Raw genomic sequence first — 19,990 nt, forward strand, 5'->3', positions numbered from 1 at the left:
CCCGCCCCCTCTCCTGTTTAAAATTGTGCAAAATAACACACAAAAAATATACTAAAGAATGCTCTCTAATCAACAAGGATACATTGATTTAATTAGCTGTAGCAATCAAACGCTACAATTAAAATTAGACTTGTAATTCTATTCCACTACGATGCTCCAGAATGAAACATATTTAGAATAAATAAGCATAATTTCTAAAGAATACATTTAAGCATTAAACTATCTTGCAATGGCATCTATGGTCTATATACATTGCAGATGCCACAGCTTTGCAGAGAATCTTCATAATGCGCGCTACATAGTTTAATACTTATATTATTTACATTATCAACTCATTTTAGGGTCTCTGCATTTATATTGTTTAAGCTTGACCAGGAAAACCGTTTATCAATGACAATTTAATCCACACGATGGAACAGCCATTTTGACGGTGTTCAGTTGACGTCACCACGTCACCATTAGTGACGTCATAATGGTCACATTTTAGGTGTCAGTTATACCGTCATATACTTCACTTTGCCTTGGTTAGTTTATATAGAAGAAGTGACGTGGAAATGTAAATAGCGTGATAACGTTTAACTGCATCTGCATGCACACATGTACACACCATGACTTGCATGTTTATAAATATAATGTACATTAGTTTTTATAGAATAATAATATATAAGCGTGCCCGCGAAGGGACATGGAAATATATTTATTAATCCGTGTATACGGTATGTCAATCCGTTCGCACGGATTACTAATCCGTGCACACGGTTTGTGAATCCGTGCACACGGTTTACTAATCCGTGCACACGGTTTGTGAATCCGTGCACACGGTTTACCAATCCGTGCACACGGCTTGTCAATCCGTTCGCACGGATTACTAATCCGTGCAGACGGTTTGTGAATCCGTGCAGACGGTTTACTAATCCTTGCACACGGTTTGTCTATTTGATATATTATCAAACCGTGACGTGTACATTGAACATTGAACCATCGACTACCTTCGAGTCAATTGATTATAGAGGCACGGCAGCAACTTGAGGTAAGGGAATCTACAGTTTTAATTAATGGATAATACAATGGAGACATATAAACATGTATCTTACAAAACGTTTAATGTGCTTTTTAATTGATGCCTACAGATTATTGATTATTTTCAATTTGTAAGTATGACGTAAACGACTTGTTATAAGTATGCTTAGAAGTCGATGTTAACATTTTAAATAATAGCAGAGTAAAGAGTAATATTAAAAAATATACATATACACAATGCATGTGTATATGTACTTCGTCTAATAGACAATTTCTACTTTATATTCCAGTTGACGGCAATTCAAAAACAAAGACACGTGCTTCCATTACGGGAAAAAGTAGTCAAATATTATTGTGTAACTAAACGGAGAGACGACATACTGGTGGTAAAACGATACCAAAGTTTTAAAGAAGAATACCAGTTGAGTGTGTTTCAATGTGATGCTAAAATGGCTCTATCTAAAATCTGACATTGATTAGTTAACCATATTATTAATTGTCCTTAAAATAATGTCACGCTCGTCTGGTGATCAAGGATAAGATCAGACAGGGCTATATAAGGACGAGTCTTATCGATAAATAAATAAAGCCAGAGTATTGGGAGAAAACCATCGATATGTTTCAAAATCCTGACAATTGCCCCACTCCACATAGGTTTCGAACTCAAAGGTGAAATACATCGCGCGACTGTCACTAATTGGACCAAAGACCAATAAACACTGCCATTCCAAAAAAAATGTTTCTTTAAAACTACATGTGAAGAAAAGATTCATTGAGCTGTTTTTTCGTCTGACACAGTGATAGTCAACTAACGCACAATGATTAGAACGAGGCGGGAAGCATAAGACGACCCGCGTTATGAAGGTGAGCATTTTATTCAAATTGTTCAGAAGATGATGATAAGTGTAGTGTTAATAACATTTGCAACTCTACAAAATTATCAGTCTCGTTTTATATTCCTATTTTTTTAAATTAAAAGGTGTTTCGAAAAGGTAAATGTTGTGGGGTTTTATGTCAAACGGGATATTTTCCATGGATTTATTTTTGACTTTAATAAAAAAAAAACATGTATGTACGCTGACTAATGATACGCCAAGTGTATCTCATTATTTTACAAATGATAGTTCATTGATTATCACAATAAATCGATTTGTTTTGGCTACTTTTTCACATTTTATTATAATCAGTGTATGTATACTGATCTGTACATATGAACATACTTACATTAGTAATATTTAAATGAGTTGTAACATGTTCCGTCTTCATATAGTGGTGAAATACATGTATAATAATCTAGTATTAAATTGACACAATATATTGTTTGTTTCTTAACATCAACCTGTGCATGGATTCGTTCACTTTTAAAATTGTACAGTTGTCCTCGTCCGAACGTTGGAGCTCGAATGCATCTGCAAATTAATTAGTTTATATACATGTATAACCATTTTCAGTTGTTGTATAGATTTATATAATAAATCGGCTAGAATCATACTCTACATGGTGTACATGTATAAAACAAATGTAAGATTTAGACCTTTAAAACGTATTGTGGTAGACACAGGTCATACAATGTTTCAATACTCGAGTTCAAGCTCGTAATTTTTAACAAGTAACTCACCCTGTGGAATATATTCTGTTTTCAACAACAACGACTCGTGTAACCTGTATTTTTATAAAATGTAACTAATTATCAGATCCCTGTGTTGGGCTTACTGACGACTGGGAACCAATCTGACACTGTGACGTCTAAAGACGATATCAAGTTTGGTATAAAGACAGTTCGGAATAGCTTCAAGGTTATTTTTATATTTTTCTTTGAACTTATTCGGCTGAGGGTTGTAACAAATTTCGAATCATAAGGTGCGAGTACTTTCAAGTAGGAGTGGATAACATTGGCGAATACAGAGGAGATGTGACGAATACCTGTGCTTAAAATCCCAAGCACTGTGTTATTCTTAATAAACAGTTACACGGACTTAGCACAGAAAGGCACAGATATATGTTTTTATGTACCATACACATCGTTGTGTGCAGCATTTTTTTACAGAATTTGGTAAAACACCATAGAGTATTAAGGTACACATTCCTTGTTTTGTGGAATCACATTGGCGTCGGCGTCAGATTTGGTTTTGGTTAGTTAGCCTTTGTAAATGACATTGCTTTCTACATTATAATATGGTCATTATTGCTGTATATGCAAAAACATTTAAAGGGAGAAAATGTAAGATTTTGAGAATTCCAAGAACCTCAATTTACTTGCGTGGTTCAGCGCAAGAAAAGGATCCTCAGTGAGGGGCGATCATCCTCGATACTCCATGGGTTAACGTTGCTGTCACTGACGTTATATTCAAGGTCGATATAAAAACAGTCACATTAACCCCTGGCGTATCGAGGATGAGTGAAGATTAATAAGTTATCTTGTAGAAATTCTAATGTGCTTTTTTAAAGATAGGATATTGACTGAATAATGGGAAAACATGAAACTCGTGCTTGTATTTCGTCAATTTATAATATGAAGTGATTCTTCGCAGGCTCCTATCTATACACCACACACTACAGCGATTTCCCTTGTACACGTTGTGAATCACAGTTGGGAACAACCAACTAAATGAAAAAAGCCCCTGTGTATACGAGCCCAAGATAGAATTTAACCCGGCCGCAGATTGGCTGGCTAATTATGAATTTCAAAAGTAATTTTTTTTTTCTGACAGGTAATTATTCCTAGATAACCATGACATGAATTCGGAAATTCATATTGAGATTTAAGTTCAAAATATCAAGTTTGATCATGAATAGTTAAAAATATTAGAATTTCAGGATTTTTTAGTGCAAAATGCGCCTGATTTTATTATAGCTACCCTGGTTGAAGTTTGAGCTGAATGACCCATTTTTTTCTTCAATCTAGTGTTATATGAGAACCTAGACTTTAGTTATAGAACACAATACCTAACTAATATTCCTTTGTTTTAATAATACAGTACAAAACTTAAACAAAGTTTAACACTGTGGTCTATGTAAAATTATTTAGTTGGTTGTTCTCTATAAGGACGTAATCCTTGACCACAGGGACTTGATGGTCCATATGTATTTAAACTCGTAATAGTGGATATACACTGCCCTCCAAAAGTTTTGTTACACATGGATTTTTGTCAAAACTATTTTATACAGAATCTAGACACTTGTAACAGACCTTTTGGATGGCAATGTATATTATATGTTTTAAGGGTCTAGATTAAAATCGGTAAAAATCATACCTCTTTGTACTGTATACAGTTGTATACATAGGGAAGAAAGTTTTGAACTCGCGATCCAGAGGTTTGTGGTAATATGTCATGGCATCTGAACCACTTGGCCACTCTTCTTTAACTAACTCTTAGGCTCCCGTATTGTGCACGCGTTTAGAAACAATGTGATAGCTACGCCAACATTAGAATAAATTACAGGTATTGATATTAGCATTCTTGAATAATGACAACATAAAGCGTAGGGGCCCCAATCGGTCAGGCAACCGAGTGATGTCCCGACAAGGTAGCCCGAGTTACTATGACACTGATACCAAACTATAGAGTATGATTTTTACCTATTTTTTTTATCTAGCCCCTAAAACATCTAAAATGGTCTGTGGGCACTCTGGTGTGTCCATGGTTATATAAAGTGTAACTAGTTCTCATATCCCTGTGAATCAGGCGTCAGCTGACATGCTGCCCCTAATTATATAAATTGCCAGTTCGAAACTTGCTTTTCGATGGCAATGGCATAATAAGGCACTACTCATATATCGAAGGTACATGTACATGTACTCAGCTTTCCCCAACTGTCACGTCACATTCTAAGACGTTGTTCGATCTATTTAAAACGATGTCTTATATTCACTTGTATTTACACAAAAATTCAGGATTACTTTAAATTTAAATACGTCGCATTTCAATTATTTTAAGTTTATCCGCGAAGACAGTCCCTTCATTGGTCAGGAACTAAGATCATTCATTATTTCTGACAATTATCTGCACTGTACTTAACAGTTTATTAAGCCCGTTGTATCACCGTGGATAATATATGTAGGGGTATTTTAAGCTTGCAGAAACTGTGGGTTGCTAAAAGGACTTAAAGAATTTATCCCAATGACATGTACATATTCCACATCAAAACTGAAGTTGTGATTTTTAATCAAGCGATTCTATGGGTATATTTGACGAAATATCGCTTGTCCAATGGCATACATGTACATCCGTCATCCATAACTGTAACAGAAAAAATACAATATTTTGCATAAACTTCAGACAGTACACTGTAATACCACATTTTATCATATGTATCCCGAAATTTGGATTTGATTATAAGCCATTATCTTCTAACAATATTGTCTATTAATGAATAAGAACGTCGTTTAAACTCGAAAAAAAAGCGTGACAGTTGTACACCTGGTATGTTTTCTCACATCATTTTGATTACATTAACACGAAGTAAGAAGTAGAATACAGCTATTCTCCCTAACAAAATAATATAAAGAATTGACCAAAAAGGTTAGATAAGAGAAAGTAGCATGTCCTTACCTTATATGACCGTGTAATCCTTAATAGAAGTCCGTGTAAACCCTAAGTATTGAATTGAACCCTTGTCCAGTGAAGATAGTAATCCCAGTGCATAGATCTAGTCTAATTATAGGCGGATTGGTAAACCGTGCGGACGTATTGTCAAACCGTGTGCACGGATTGGTAAACCGTGCGGACGGATTGACAAACCGTGTACACGGATTGGTAAACCGTGCGGACGGATTGTCAAACCGTGTGCACGGATTGGTAAACCGTGCGGACGGATTGTCAAACCGTGTACACGGATTGGTAAACCGTGCGGACGGATTGTCAAACCGTGTGCACGGATTGGTAAACCGTGCGGACGGATTGTCAAACCGTGTGCACGGATTAGTAAACCGTGCGGACGGATTGACAAACCGTGTGCACGGATTAACAAACCGTGTGCACGGATTGGTAAACCGTGCGGACGAATTGTCAAACCGTGTGCACGGATTAGTAAACCGTGCGGACGGATTGACAAACCGTGTGCACGGATTAGTAAACCGTGCGGACGGATTGACAAACCGTGTGCACGGATTGGTAAACCGTGCGGACGGATTGTCAAACCGTGTGCACGGATTAGTAAACCGTGCGGACGGATTGTCAAACCGTGTGCACGGATTAGTAAACCGTGCGGACGGATTGACAAACCGTGTGCACGGATTGACAAACCGTGTGCACGGATTGACAAACCGTGCGGACGAATTGACAAACCGTGTGCACGGATTGACAAACCGTGTGCACGGATTGACAAACCGTGTGCACGGATTGGTAAACCGTGCGGACGGATTAGCAATCCGTGCGGACGGATTGACAAACCTTGTGCACGGATTAATAAATATATTTCCATGTCCCTTCGCGGGTTTCAGTGAATAGACAATTACCTTTAAGTACACAACAAGACCAAATAGCACTAACCACGCAGTGTCCTGAAACTGTTTGTCAAGTGGCAGATCTCTGTCATCATCTACATGTACTGGTATTAATGATGGATCCGGAGGCATTGCCCATACAACCTCTGCATGTGTCAGAGAGCTGAAACAGGACATTTTTTCAACTTCATACACATTTGAAATTTATTAAGGTAATGATGGTAAAAATATCTCATCATGATGAAGAAAATTTAAGAAATGACATCAATAATAAAAAAATAGTACAATATATAGTTTTTTAATGTATTCATGTTCTTCACAGTACTGTTCAGCACCTGTCGAGATTCTATATGTGTTGTCACCACGACATATAGAGGCACTACTACTAAGAGTATAAGTTACGGGTCGAAGAAATACCTTATTATCAACTGTTGTATACATGTCTGTATTAAAGATACAAATTACCTGAAGCTGAGTTTTCTTTTGGTTTGATGTTCATACAGTATGTGACCAAAACCGAGATCCCCACCGTACCGCGGCCAAGTATATATATTCAACTGATATGTCCAGTGTTTGTATAAACAAATTTACTGACACCATTTGCTACACTAGAGCTGGAATAGCGATCCATGGAAGGGATGACCAATATAATATGAATTGCTAAACAATGTAGTATATATTATAAGACTCTTTCATATGTGGATATGAAGGATAGGGATATTCTACCCGAGGGTCAAAAAATGTATTAAAACCCGAGGCTTGCCGAGGATTTTGCAACATTTTGTGATCCCGAGGGTAGAAAATCCCTATCCTTCATATCCACTTATGAAAGAGTATTTTTCTTTCATACCTCGACTTTTTATTGCACTTTTACATCATAATATAACGCCATTTTGAAATAAATTCGAAGAAATCCACGGCTGAAAGTCAATTTCAGCCAGTATTACACGTGTAGATATGAAAATATATATACTATAACAGTACACATTATGCATATACATGTTCTAGTCTATGTGTGTTATTGTTTATTTTTGTGGATACATTGTCCGTACTCTTTTTGTTTGCTTTTGATGAGTGTGTCTGTGTGTGCGCGGGGGGGGGGGGGGGGGCGGGGGGGGGGGAGTACAAATATATTCATTATTAAAATGATATCTTGAAGCAGTTCCTGCTTATAGGAAGCCTCCATAATACCAATTTGTTTTTGATATCCACAACACATGTTCCTACGAGGTGAAAATCGGACAGTATCTAGGCCTAGCCTACTAAATCGTAATAGGTTTGATCATAGGGCAAGTGTTTCATTTAAATTTCCGCGGAAAGCACACTCTTTAAAGAGCATCTGGTTTTCTACACTGGTTTGCATGTTCTTAAAGTTATATGTGCCGTATTTTACATACTCTCAAATCAAGATGAGCTTTTAATATGTTATTCATCACCAAAAATTACCAACTTTTTGAAAATTACAGTGCTTTCAATGCATAGGTTGTAATTTTACATGTACAAATAAGAGCTGAAAGTGATTTTTGGCAGTACTGCCAAAAATCATTTATTTACATCAATAGTGAAGTGAAACGAGTACATACGGTGAGACCATGAAGCCAAATCGTGGTCTACAATTTCATTACACATTTTTATAATGTTTTTAGTAATTATAAAGTGACTTCTGCAGGTATGTTTTCATTTAGACATATTTAAAGCATAAAAACAACAATTTTTCAGTACAAAATTTCTGTGTTATAATTAACATTTATAAGTCATCTGAAGCCATTTGAATGGTTTTTACAGCTTTATTCATCCAACCTATTAATGATAAAAAAATAGCATGTCAAAATTATCGCTCAGTTACGGCACATACAACTTTAATATGTATATATTTAGACTAAAACAAAGTATGGACAACGGAAATGAGAGTAATGAGAGTGTTAAATAAATACCATTCGCCGGTCATCGCTTCAGACTCTGCAGCCATCTTGTTGCTGAAAATAGCATCTGTTAGGGCAAGGTCACTTTCTAAAACGCGCCGTTTGATTCGTCACGCATAGCGCATGCCGTCCCATATATAGATATACACCGCACCAGAATTCCAATCTTCCCCCTGTTACATAAGACAATTGTGTATATCATCTTCTGTACAAATTTCACGTGTATAAAGGATCTATAATAAACAATCTTGTATACAATACATACAGTGCAGTACTGTTGATGTATCTGATTACATCAATGCTATTGTTGAATGCACCCATCGGAATACACATATGGATTATGTCTGGTAGATTTTCACCAAAAAAGATGTTATTTTGATTAAGCTATATCGAGATTTTCTGGTCATTTACATGGAATATAATAAATTATATGAATAAATAATGGAGTCAATACGAAAACAAAACACGAATTCAGGAAAGAAACCAACAAAAAAACAAAGACAAAAACAAAAACAGAATTATACTATTTACATATTTAACCTTACCATTGCATATCAAGTGTGTATATGTACTTACATGTATAATACCATAATGACATGAAACATCTTTTAGGATATTTAATCATTAATTATATTACCAATTTTCAATACAAATGTATGTACTTTTTAATAAAATGCTAGAAGTACACACTGTCGATTACACACGTGTTTTTTTTTCAACACGTGCTCAGTCCGTGTCACGTATAACGGCCACCCACACAATATCAGGAAGGTATAGTCAGCTTTCACCGTGCTGAAATTCACGTGTTAATGTATCAGAACATGTGTATGTTTAGTTTTTTTCTTCAGAATTTTGGTTTTTGTTTTAAGACCACAAAAAGATATTCCTCCTGGTAAACCACTTTAAATATCTTTTCATCCGCCGAGGACATTTCCCAACGCTGTTTCGGCGGCCGTGCTCTTATTTTATTGATTTCAGGGGGTATATGTCTGTAAGAACACTGAAGCCCGATCCAGGTTTGAGACCCATACCTGTTTCCATCACCTCATCTCTGCCGATTAGACTGCTAAAACGCACAATTATGTTTCTTTTTCCCTCCTGGCCCCCTTCTTTGGTGAGTGTTTCTCTGGGCTTCTCACCCTCGGGTCGCTCGACACCTTTAAGGACAAGATTCCATTTACGGCCCTAAATTTCTAATTTCAGGCTCTCATGAGCCTCATTGTTAATTTTAGTGTCAACCTCAGGTTCTTACCTGTTTAAAGTCTGGTTAGCATGCGTAGCTTTCTAGGTAATCGACACGCGCATCCAGGTCTTTCATAGTGTCCCGTATCACGTCAATTTCACGATTAAAACTGAAATGCATATTTGCGAGGCACCCCGATATATCTTTATTTTTATAGGAATCAACAAGAGCCTGGTACTCTGCAGTTTTATTAGGTTCAATATCCATGACTCCAGGAGCACACGTAAATACTTGTTAATATTTTACATGTGGGCAGGTATGCACCGCCACGTACTTCGGTATTTATATTCACACAACAAAACGCGTTCCAAATTGGAGTAAGTTCAAAATAAAGTTTGCTTGACAAGTTACTTTGCTACATATGGTTACTGCTGGTGCATGTTATTGACTTCTTATAGCATCAGGAGAGCTGTTGTAATTGTTTTTTATGGAGTCTTCTCAGGCAGGTCCACTCACCTTTTCAGTTCAACCAGAAGTCCTTATTCTTTAAATCTTATTATCATTTGGACAAAAAGTTGTACACATTATCTTACCGGTCTCCTTCGTTCTGACCGTCATGGTAAGAAATGGTCCCATACACTACATACATGTAGTTTTACAATGTGATAGTCCAGGGCCCAGTTTCATGAACATTACTTAACTTTAAGGAATTCCTTAACTTAAAATTCTCCATAGGAAAGCATTACATATTTTAAGGAAGGCTCCTTAATTTAATATTTTTCCTTAACTTCTGTAATGTTTTCCTATGGAAATTTTAACTTAATATTTTCCCTTAACTTCTGTAATGTTTTCCTATGGAAATTTTAACTTAATATTTTCCCTTAACTTCTGTAATGTTTTCCTATGGAAATTTTAATTTAATATTTTCCCTTAACTTCTGTAATGTTTTCCTATGGAAATTTTAATTTAATATTTTCCCTTAACTTCTGTAATGCTTTCCTATGGAAATTTTAATTTAATATTTTCCCTTAACTTCTGTAATGTTTTCCTATGGAAATTTTAACTTAATATTTTCCCTTAACTTCTGTAATGCTTTCCTATGGAAATTTGGATTTAATATGTTTTCCTTAACTTCTGTAATGCTTTCCTATGGAAATTAAGGAATTCCTTAAGTAAAGGAAGGTTAACGAAACTGGCCCCAGGGGTGTAGAGATCGTAAGTGATCGGAACCCCTGGAGTATCGGAGGTGAGTATGTTCATTTGTATAAGTGTTAGCAATAAGTGATAGGTTAGATATGAAAAGATAGATAAATCCGAAATACGGTCGTGTAATAGTTTGCAACATGTTATTTGGTGTTACAAAAAGGCCATGCGTTCTTAATGCTTAATTTCCATTTAAAGGGTTTGTGACACAAAAACCTTTTTATAGATTTTCTGATAGTTTGACCCCATCAATGTTGGCTGACACACGTTTCACAGCACTCCGCAAAGCTGTTTAATTGCTGCGACTGAGAAAACTTTAATGAGCTAGCCAGTCACGTGGTACCAACGCGTCATCCGTTTCACCATGCTCTGCTGTCTGCTGTAGATACTGTATATTTATAGAGAAAAACTACAGAGTCTTCTAGTATTTTTTTAAAATATCTGCAAAGAAAAACAATGACAGTGATATCCCTGCTTTGGGATTTGTTCCGGACATTATCCCATACAAGTTTGACCCTTTGATGAACACTGCCAATTCTCTTTCTACGGAGAAGGGGGATAGCATAGCCAGATGTTTCAGATGCTGATCAAGAAAACCAAGAAGGTAATCAAGAGGATCGGTTGACAAACACAGCATGTTTTGTAATACACCTATTATTAATTTAATTTATTGGCATTAAATATAGATGTGGATGCCTTCATGGGTATTCATCGGAAAATTTCTTTTTAATAAGTGAATATATCTGTAATATATCTTACATAATTAAATTGTTTACAGTAAAATCATCCAATGAGAACAATTAAATTCTCCTTTTATTACTTTATAAATGCATTACCGGTAACCTAAATGCATTTGTATGATTGATATCAGTGACTTACGACTTATATAATTACTACACTAATTTTAAATACCTACATATTACAAATATACATGTATCTCAATAAAATCTCTTTTTTTTAATAAACAATAATGACAACAATGTGTAATACACTTTATTACTATGTCAATAAACAATTGAAGAATTTAGTAAATGAGGATTATGTTCTCAACAACAGAGGAATGTATAATAATAACATTGGTTACTACTGTGAGACAAAGCTAATCACAGTAAAACCCCTATAACTCCAACAGCAGGGGACCAGGTAAATAGTTCGAAGAATACGGGGTATATATCGACTCATCCGAGGTTCGTTACTATGACATATATATATATCGACAATCAAAATGTCCGGTCTCAAACTATGACAAACAATGCACGGCAATGACATTTTGATTTTGATCTTTCAGCATTTTTGATTTCTTTATTTAAATTTATTATTGATAGCAATATCAATATTAAGTTGAAAAAATAACATAAATTTAGGGTTTGAAAATGCTTACGAGAAAGCCCTAAATCAAATGTAATTCACATCAGAGTAAGCGATCGTCATCTAGGTCAATGTACGGACATAAGAAATGATATTTATAGATGTCTTTTTAGTAAATTTACGAGTAAAGTTAGTTACAAAATACAATTTACAGGAAAAGATACAGAACGCACTGACAAAATGTACTTTGCATATGTCGTTTGATATCGTTTACATCTTTCCGCAAATAACATTTTGTTAGCCTGTCGAATGAAACTAACAAAGAAACTTAAAAAAAAACCTTTTATAGTTAGGCGGACGTCAGCAATATCTTCCGCCTCTTTTGTCATTTCACATTGCGTACTTTTTATTAACACGGATCAACAACTTCCGTATTTTCGTATTTACAGCGAAGATTATTACGAGAGAAACATCAATAACTTAATGCCTTTTTTGAAATATTTAAATAAAGTTAGCATCAAACAACGACTTGCGATCGTGTAGGTAGGTAATAATGGCACCGTTAATCTCTTAATTACCTAAAGGCTTGACACGCCAAGTGTATAAACACAAAATCGTGAGCAATGATCCATGTCGGTCGGTGCAGTCAGGTGTGACACAGGTAAAATAATCTCAAGGACCGAACACTTGTTCGACGAATACATGGGTAAATATTATGTATTTGATGAAACGTGGACATATTTCTGTTCGAGGAAAAAGGGGTATTCGACGAATAGCTGTTTGAGTTATCCGGGGTTTTGTTACATAGATTATATAGAGAGACGGTCGGGACCGTACGACCAATTCGACGAATAGGGGGTATTCGAGGAATCCGGGTTCGAGTTAGAGGGGTTTTACTGTACATGGTTCAATTACCAAAAGTCAATTTTTCCATTTTATGTTGTGGATACATATTTAGTTATACTGGTATTTTTTATTTTCAACAGGTGTTCATGTGGTTTCTGTGATCCAATGGTTACGGAATCGGAATCTACGGTCTGCTGTCGTGAGATAAATGATATCAATTCCATAGTTTTCAATAAAAAATATCTCTGTAAATTGTTTATATTGTTATTAATTTTACCGATTAATATATTTCTTATTAACAAAGTGTTACTTTTGTTGCAATATTTATATACATTACATCAATCCTCTTCTTGATATAATGTATTTATAGGACTATACAGTCAGATACTATTACTGATATTATGCAATTATCTATTAAATAATGTGTACTGTAGCATTCGAATGAGTAATTAAGTAGCAGGCAATGGTGATGATAGATTGTCCTTAAGTTGCTAGAAGCATACACATCTAAAACACGCACATTCCATGTATAATGTTTACTAACAAACAGGACTGATTAATTATAATATAAATTTACAGTAAATACCATTATCAGGTCATAGATAATAGGTCACCTTTTCAAACATGAATTAATTTAATGCCTCCATATAAAACTCCATTCACACAAATGATGAATTTCTGTTAGCTCAAACTTGACACTTATGTAATGCAACTATGTATTTTGAATACTCTTCTTCTTTAGAAAGCGAAAGAACTTGTTTTAAAAAACTTATTTTATTTCTGTGATTGTTATAGCAACCATAAACAGCACATTGCACCACACTGAATTTATAATGACAGCCTGAAATTATTTCATGTGAAACACAGGATAAGATAACTGTAAGTTTAGGTGTTTAGCTTTATTCGTGTCTGTCTCATCAGCAGCAGTGAGCCAGTCGGTGAACCAGTTACGTGTGCTGGCTGACAGCCTCGTTATCGCAATAAATTTTTGCATATCGGTCAGCTGCCCAGATGGCCCTATGTCTGGCCTGGTATCTCAGTGTGTGTATATGCCATCCCCATGGAGTGGGCTATTTCGGTGAAATTAAAGGGGGCCCAATATATAGACAACTTATCACTTTTTGTGTCACAAACCCTTTAAATATGTAATATACATGTACTGATACATACTTACAAGGGGAGTGATAACTAGTGTATATATCATCAGGGAAGGTGTAGACATTACAGATGTAGTACACTTAGAGGGAGGTCATTATGGGTAATGGGGTTCATCACATGTCCGTAGCTAATGATCAGTACACATAAGAAAACGCTGGACAAGCGCTTTTGAACTGGACATGGGCCCAAATAGGGTAAAGGGGTTCTTGGATCTTTTCAGAATTGTAGGAAGTTTGGGGATAAATAGAGGTGCGGGGGATAGGAGAGAGAGAGAGAGAGCAGAGAAAATACCGGGATAGACTACCAGAAAGAGTACTAGGGGAAGTACCATAGAGTCTGGAGAATGAGGCTGACATAGCGACCGGAGATTTAGTACATACTAGTTCTAAAGTATGATCATGTCAAAACTAGAAAAGGAGTTACTGACTGAAATAGAAAGTGAAGAAACAATTGTAATTCACTATACGATCATGGAACTTGTAATAAACATCAACTTCTAAAAAGGACCCAGTTATATTTTATAACATTGGCATAAACGTGTTTTAGCCGCTTGGTGTCGTTGGTCATGTGACCTAGTTGCCAGCATTGACTTCAGATAAATAATATTGCGAAGATATCTACAATACTATTTTTATTAAATAACCTGCCTATATTAGTAGGAAAAACCTAACGATATAGGCAGGTTTAGCGGACTTTGTGTGTCTGTATACATGGTGTAAAAGAAAATATAATAAAAAAAAGACTCGTGAGATAAAATTGATAATTAAGAACTAAATACGATAAAAAGCTTACTGTGCTAAAAAGTGCTAAATCGTGCGCTAAATGTCTTGTTTCTTTGCCTCTTCGATTAATAACAAATGTTCTGTTTTGAGTTTTACGATCTAATTTGATGATTTCGCTAATGTCGATTGCGCGATATTTTGGTGTTTGGGGGTATCCCCCGCGAAAAAAAAAACTATTTAGAATGGCTGAGACGAGTTTTACAATGTAATTTGATGATTTTAAAGCGTTCTTTTCATAGTAATTTTTCGATTTAAAGTTACCTGCATTTAGAAATGATAATTGTGGATGTCGTCATACCACTTTGCAACCCTGCTCGATCTAAACAAAGACATGCCGCTTCCTACGATATGGTATTATTATTATCTTTATTTCCTCCAATTTGAAGATTACATAAATAGAATAACATTCATGTAATACAATATTCAACATGGCTTAATCTGTACAAAGAATAATGTAAGTGATGTGACAACTAGTTGAGTAGATGTACATACAACTATTTATTACCATCTATAGTGCAGTATAGTGGTGCAAAATAATTAATGGACAATAATATAATGATAATGATAATAGTAAATAAATAAAAAAGAATAATAATAATCATAATAAAAATAAAAATCAGGGGAAAAAATTAACACTTCAGTATGTATATGTACACAATGAACCTAATCAATTTACTACACATACAAATAGTAAGAATAGTCATAATTAGACGTGATAACTATTTGAAATCAAAATACTGTAAGTGCTGAAGGAGGTGTTATTCAAAATCATGAAAAACACATGTAATTGTCCCAATTTCAAAACTATACGGTATTTTGTTAATTAAGATAAAGCATAGAACAGCTTCCTCAAAGTCCATGCACATACGGTATTCTCCAATGATCTTATCCCAAAGGAAGTGTTAAAGGCCGCAAATTATGGCAAACATCACATCAGGATTCTTAAGTTAACTGTCATGCTGTATAATTTCTAGACGTAATCTTTGAAATAAATTTCATAACAAAATATCCATCAGCAACAGTTGGCCTTTTACTAATACTGAACTAAGCTTTCCCGTCGGTTGTTTTATACTTGAAATACTTCACCAGACATATAGACTGACCTTTTCTGCCATCTGTCCTTATAACCATGCCCTTTTAAGTCTTTCGTTAAACTCCTTGGATATTTCTAAACCTTTGTTATTTTTATGTATACATGGCAAAGATTCATTGTGATTGAACAAAAATACAAGGGTTCAATAGAACGCATTGGTCACTTGCTACCTGGTATTTTCGATCTATTAATGCTATCATCTAAGTATAAGATCCAAAGGACAATGGTCAATATACTGTATAAAAGGTCATCAATATAAAAATACATGTACTAGTTTTTTTCTTCTAAAATTCATACAAGGTCACATATCAGGACAAATTTGGATTCACTTAAAATACACACATAACACAGGTTTAATATCAGTCCTCTTAGCTATAATATTGACAGGAAGTTGTTACAAATAGCTTATTCTGAATCTGAATCTGAATAAAGGTCAATGCAATTGATTCAATTTTTGGACATACTTTAAAGCCCCATTCTTTGTATTAAATTTTGCAGTTCTAATAATGTATAAGATCTGCACTAATGACAAGAAGTCAGTTGAAAGTATTTGGCTATTTGATTTATGTGACCTTTAGGTAAAGTTTATTCATTATTGTTAAATGTCAAAATCAACACAAAGTCATTTAATTGGTAAATATATATACGTGTAATAATGATAATAATAAATACTGTATTAGTATCCACATGCAAGGTATATCTTTCTCTTCATGATTTTTTTTTAAATGGCTGTTAAATAGTTGCACTTCTCCAGTAATATTTTGAAAAATATTAAACAGTGACTTAATATATCAATCTTAATATAAAATCATGATTTCTCAGATGTAAACGGAATAAATTAATAAAATAAACTACTTTATTTCATTTCATTTTAAGAAACCATTATTTTCTTTTTACTGACTATCGTTAAAATACAAATCATAAATATCTTTCATCTAGTAGTATTGATGGAAAAAATAATATTATTTCATGTAAGCCTACATTGTCTTTTATATTTCACTTTATTCCATATTTTATTTTATTTTATTATGTCCAAAAGATAAATACATATTAATCTATTCTGTTTTACATTGATTTATTGTACTGTATTCAACTTTTTTATTGGCCATTTGTACTTAGAGTTACCTCCCGTACAATACTGCATGCGTTTCACGGAGATGTTTTTCTTGCAGAGCACTCGATTTTTCTTGATAAGAAATATAAATCACTGATTAAGCGTAAGTTGACCATTTCTGTATTATTATCATTCATTGTTATGAAATTTTTATCAATAAAACATGTATCTGCTTGACCAAGGACGCCGTAGTTACAAGTCCTTGACTGTCAAATGGTCGTGGCCATTTCCTCTTAAAATTCATTCTTTAAGGCCTATGGAAGCTTTGATATCTATTTACAATAAGCTAGGTGACTATCGTGTATCACATTAAGTCATATAATGATTTGGTTTTGTAATCGCAAGGATACATACTGCGGAAGTTAGGATTATGTTTACTTCATCTCGCACTTCAGCTGAAGAAATATAAACAACCTGATAGAACAGTGACCGTAATGTAAGCTACCGTGATGTAAACTTTGACGATAACTGTTAAAACATAACTGTAGATATTTAATTTTGGAAAAAAAAAATATTGCAGTTTATCCTCAGTCATGGTTGCAAAAACTGCTGCCGCGCATGCGTCAAGTAGAATGAATACCGGCGATATAAAAAAAACAACACACTACTGATGAAGTGAATCGGATTGATTTTGCTAATATTCAAATTTTATAAGCAAATACAATACTATATCTAGCACTACGTATAACGCTTGTACTAGACACTGGCCGTTCACTGTTATAAGTCAGTAGTCAAATAATTATATAATACCGTATTTTCCGGAGTGTAAGTTGCTACTTTTCTCCCTTAAACTCGGGATCGCTACTTAACGTTATACACAAGTGAGACTTATCTGTGGACGAAAACCCAAATCTGACGATGTTTTTGCATTATTACGTCATGATCCACAAATGGAAAAAAAAGTATTACTTGCCTGTTTAGCAAAGTTATACATCGAAAACAATCGCCGTAAACGTGTTTAAAAGATAAAATATGTAATAAGAATATAATAAAGATGAAAATATTTACGTATCATATACATGTTCAATCGTACAATTGTTTAATTCACAGAAAATCTGCCAACTGAAGCGTTGTTGTTTACTATCACAACACAATGGCGGACTGAACTCGCTATCGGTTTTCTTCTTCTTCTTCTATATACGGGACGCCGTCAAAGTATGACGATTATGTCACGGGGACCTGTAGGGGTGCAATGGTGTGAAAGGATTAGATTTGTGATTTTTTTTAGTATATAGATAAAAAGGTGTGTGCAGAACTAATGTGTGAGGGCTTCAAGGGCTACGTTGGAAATATGTGCCTTGAAGTCCTCGAGTGTAGTGCATTGTACTGCTGCTACAGGGAGGAGATTCCATTGTGTTATTGTTTGTGGGAAAAATGAATATTTGTATGTGTCCTTTGTAGCAGAGATTTGTCTGAAGCAGTGTGGATTGGAGTGTCTGGTTCTGTGGTCTACTGGTATGAGTATGGTCTGGTATTCGACGGCAACTATATTGTGTACAGTGTATTATTTTGTAGAAAAGTATGAATCTTGTGTGTAGCCGTCGTGTCTGTAGTGTTGGCCAGTTGAGTTGATGTATCATGTTTGTAACTGAACTGGTGTCGTGATATTTGTTGTGAACATATCTTGCTGCTCTGCGTTGTGTTTTTTCTATCTGTTGAATTTGGTGTGTGTTGTGGGGATCCCATATGGAAGAGCAGTATTCCAGTTTGGGTCGGACTAGTGCTTTGTATGCGTGTGCTTTTATATGTGGTGAATTAATTTTTAAGTTGCGCTTTAAAAACCCTAGTGATCTGTTTGCATTTGCGGTGATATTATTTATGTGCATGTCCCATTTTAGTTTTTTTGTAGTGTTAGTCCTAGATATTTGCTTGAGTTTACTTGCTCGAGTGTGTGATTGTGGAGTGTGTAGTTGTGATGTATTTTGTTGCGTTTTGGTGTAACACTGATTATGTTGCATTTATCTGGGTGAAATTTCATTAGCCAGTCTGTTTCCCATTTTGCTGCTGCGTCCAGATCTTTCTGTAGTTTTATTGTGTCGTCTTTGTTGTTTATTGTTTTGTATATAATACCGTCGTCTGCGAATAATCTTAGTGTGCTGTACTGCATGTATTGATGGAAATCGTTAATGTATGTGAGAAACAGAATTGGGCCCAAACATGTTCCTTGAGGGACTCCTGAAGTTACTTGTATTTTATTTGATTGTTTTCCCTTAAGTACTACTGTTTGGGTGCGTTGTGAGAGAAAGTCTGTGATCCATTTGTGTGTGTTGCCTGTTATGCCGTAGTATTTTGATTTGTATTGTAGGCGTCTGTGTGGGACTTTGTCAAAGGCTTTGGCAAAGTCCATGGTAATAATGTCTGTCTGTTTGTTGCTGTTATTATTGTTTGCGAGGTCGTGTATGAATGTAGCAAGTTGTGTCTCGCATGATCTGGATGATCTGAAGCCGTGTTGTAAGTTGTATAGTATGTTGTTGTTCTCCAGATGTGACATTGTGGCGCTTGTAATGATATGTTCCATGAGTTTGCATGTGATACAGGTGAGTGATATGGGTCTGTAGTTAGTGGGGTTGTATCTGCCGCCTTTCTTGTATATGGGGTTAAAGTTTGCATGTTTCCAATCTGTTGGTAATGTGCCTGTATTTAGTGAGTAAGTGAAAAGTTTGGTAAGTATGGGTGCTGTAATGTCCCTAAGTTCTTTTAGTAGTCTGCCGTGTATATTGTCTTGTCCTGTTGCTTTGTGTGGGTTGATGTTTTGAAGGTGGTTATCTATTCCTTGTTGTGTTATGTTTATTTCAGGCATGACTGGGTGTGGTGATGGTCCTTTATCGGGTATGGGGTGATCCTGTTCTGTTGTGAAGGCTGATTTAAATTGTTCATTTAATATGTTTGCCTTACAAGTGGTGTCTGTCATTAGG

The 19,990-nt window shown here is 35.1% G+C and overlaps 1 long non-coding RNA gene across 1 annotated transcript; it reads left to right on the forward strand.

Annotated features, from left to right (window-relative positions):
* Positions 1-726: 726 nt before the first annotated feature.
* On the forward strand, positions 727-2,017 carry LOC138306678 (uncharacterized). The gene is made up of 2 exons (XR_011205890.1): positions 727-1,030; positions 1,311-2,017. It is a non-coding gene; the product is annotated as an uncharacterized lncRNA (long non-coding RNA).
* Positions 2,018-19,990: the final 17,973 nt, after the last annotated feature.

The sequence above is a fragment of the Argopecten irradians genome, chromosome 13 (genome assembly GCF_041381155.1).
Source record: "Argopecten irradians isolate NY chromosome 13, Ai_NY, whole genome shotgun sequence".
In the NCBI taxonomy this organism is placed as follows: domain Eukaryota; kingdom Metazoa; phylum Mollusca; class Bivalvia; order Pectinida; family Pectinidae; genus Argopecten; species Argopecten irradians.